This window comes from Triturus cristatus, chromosome 6 (genome assembly GCF_964204655.1).
Source record: "Triturus cristatus chromosome 6, aTriCri1.1, whole genome shotgun sequence".
In the NCBI taxonomy this organism is placed as follows: domain Eukaryota; kingdom Metazoa; phylum Chordata; class Amphibia; order Caudata; family Salamandridae; genus Triturus; species Triturus cristatus.
The window spans coordinates 837,734,185-837,737,434 of NC_140589.1; positions in this window are offsets into that span (position 1 = coordinate 837,734,185).

The following is a 3,250-nucleotide window of genomic DNA, read 5'->3' on the forward strand; positions in this document are numbered from 1 at the left end:
CTGACCCTCCCTGTGCCCCGCTCTAAGAGATGTCTACCCCCTTCCGCCTCCTAACCTTTCCCCGGACACCCAGTTCTCCCAAAACACACAGCCCCTGTCTCCCAGCCCCTGATCGCCCCAGTTTCCTGCACTTAGAAACCCAGAGCAGCCTTTACTTCTGTGGGTTAGTGAACACCCAATACAATCTGCTCCCTGCACTGACATGCACGGTGTGCGCTGCGCTCTACGCTAAAGATTCTTTATATTGCAACAGCTGATGATAACAAGCACGCTCCGCTTTCACTTTTGTCCAGTGTTCGTGACGTTTTTGCTCAGCTTTTTGAGCCGTCCCATTTGGACAGGCTCGCCTGCCTTCCGTGGGTCGTGAAAGCTTTCTTGTCTTTATGGGGCCATGTGTTTGAAACACATGGCCCCATAAAGATAAGAAAGCTTTCACGATGCACGGAAGGCAGACGAGCCCGTCCAAATGGGACGGCTCAAAAAGCCATACAAAAACATCACGAACACCTCTTTTCCAATGGCTGGCCACTGTTTAGCATAAACGGTGACGCTGGCAAATGGAAAAGAGGTGCGGGGCTTAATGCCTTTTACAGAAAATGCCCATATTCATTAAATCTCGCCAGCGAGACTGCGCATGGGCGCAGCCCACGCCAGGCGAGACCTAAAAAACGGCTCCCACCAGTCCAAAAACAGTCCCCACCCTTCCGGCCCACCAGGAAAATGCCCGGTGCCCGCTATGGCCTGTCCGATCCTGGTATAAACCTCCTTTTTCCTCAGTTTTTCCATGAGTTACCGATATGTATGGTATTTCCAACTCTGGTTAGGGAGGGGAATAGCACAAATTGTAACGAGTTCCTTAGCATTTCAAGTGACAAGAAGGAACTTGAGGCCAGTGTTCATGACTTTTAATTTGAATACTTGACTTTCCAGTCATGCTCTAAAGATGTGATGATTTTCAATGGAGGAAATATCGGATTGGACAATGCTGATACTCATTCAGGTCTCAGCATTGACTTACGATTGACAGACAAATATCTGCCTTTTAGAAAGAAGCTAAAAACCTTCCTGTTCCCCAGATACTATGCCGATTAGTTATTATTTAAGAATACCTCGCACCGCAATCAAATCCCTTTTTTTCTTTACACCGCACTGTATGCTTTCCTAACGCAGTGATGTCCTTCGGGATGAAGGTTGCGCTCTACATATACAAATACAATGAGGTGATAAACACAATAAGGTAGGTAAAAGCAAAGGTCTCCTATGTTTCATTGTCCCCTTTTGCACTAAGTATACAGAACACAGAGAATAATAGTTGGCTATATGCCAACAGGGGGCTTGTTCATCTCCAGTAATTCATGTGACATTATAGAACACAAGTTCAAACCTCAATTTTTCTCTGACATTTATAATGTCTCTTGGAACCCCAAGAAGGAATACGTCCCGTTATTGACAGCTTTCATCCACAATATTATGTTGTGTATGGCCCCATAAGCATCCCTAAAAGCTGATCCCATTGATCAGCTGAGAAGGGGGAGAGGAGTTATGGGGCATCCACACAAATAATCACATCCGCCCGCTCCCACCTTCCTCAGTCTCTCTTCCCATCAGATCTGAAAAATACAGAGCACTTCCCTTGATCATCCCTACTTCGCCTAAAAATAAATCCTTTTTACCTGTCAGCAGGCCACCCTCCGCCACTTCCCTTAATAACACTCCTGCTTCACCCGACTATTCAAGGAAAGTATCTGCTATCATGTCACTCATTGCCAGAACCTTTGAGGTATTTTCTCCCACTCACGGTTTGGCGACAGTGCTCTCCACTCCCACTGAGAAATGGTGGGGGCTGGTGGATTCCAAAAGTGGTGAGCGAAAACTTGAAGCCCCAAGGTTTGGAAGCAAACCTTTAAACTCCTTCCAGCTGTTCCCAGATACTTGCCTAAGTCCCAGACCTCTCCTTGAGGCTGTGGATCAGTTGTCAACAGTGTCTAGATCAGAGAATTCTATTACAGATAAGCTGGGATGATATGTCTCAGTGTTCTCCATTCTCCTTTTTTCCTGCATTTTAATTGCTGTCGATCCTACTCTTGTCCTCTCTTTTTCATCACTGACTCCGCCACTCTCAGTTCTTATATTGTCCTCCTCCATCCCACAGCTGTCGACGCCACTCTATTATCTTATTCTATTCTCCTCTGCCTGCTTGTTGTCCTGTTTGATCTTCGCTCTTGTCCCCTCCCACTTCGACTGCTTGCTGGTTCCTGAGCTCCCTGGCCTTGTTTTGTCCTCCCCTGCCTTTTTCCTATTTCCCACAGCACCTCCATGTTTGACTCTTTCCTGTTGCGCCAGTTGGCCATGAACGTCTGGTGTTTGCTTCTCCAGGAAGCCCTTGTTCTGAACCTTCATAGTAGTGGAGGCAAGCAACATTCATGTAGAGTCTAAGATCCCTCCACTCAGGACAACTGGCTTTTTTAAGGGTCATGAAGACCTGGCTAATCTCCGGTCACTAGTTGCCCTCCTCTCACCCGCCTCTACTCTACAGATTTAGTGCTGGGTTGCCCCATTGCAGGGGCAGCCATGCGCTTTACAAGTCTAGTAACATAACATAACTGGGCTCCATAAAGAGTAGTGTTCTGACTTGTGAGTGTCTTCATTGAGAACTGCAGCAGGTATAGACGGCGACCCACCACAGTCAGATGTTAAAGGGAAGACTTGTGGTAGATGTTCTTTCCACCAGTGGACAGTTCCAAGTACAAGTACAGCATCAGAAATCCCTACGACCTTTTTAAACATTCCTTTTTAGGTCTCGGCTTGCGCAGTCTCGCTTGCGAGATTTAATGACTTGTATTAGTGGGGCTTTAACCCGCCCCTCTTCTCTCCTCTTCTCCATTGGCTGGCCTCTGAAATGCTGGTCAGCCATTGGAGAAGAGGTTTGTCTCTCCAAACAAGCGCCGTCCTTTTGCGATTCGGGGGCGTGTTTTTTCCGATTCTTTCTCTGGGCGTGTTTGACAAAGAAAAACACGCCCCCGAATCCCAAAACGCCGCTGCGTTTCTCCGAGGCATTTCTGCTTCACCTCGGAGAAAGGCGGTGGTGTGCTTGTCCTCTCCCCCTGCTCTCGGGCAATCCATGTGCTGTTTGCCACACGTCGGACCCTGCGTGCAACCCTGCTCACCTCTGGTGCTGATCACCACGCTTCCCGCACCTCTAGCATGCTTTTCAACCCTCAGCATTAGTGCGTGCCTCTACTTTTTGTGA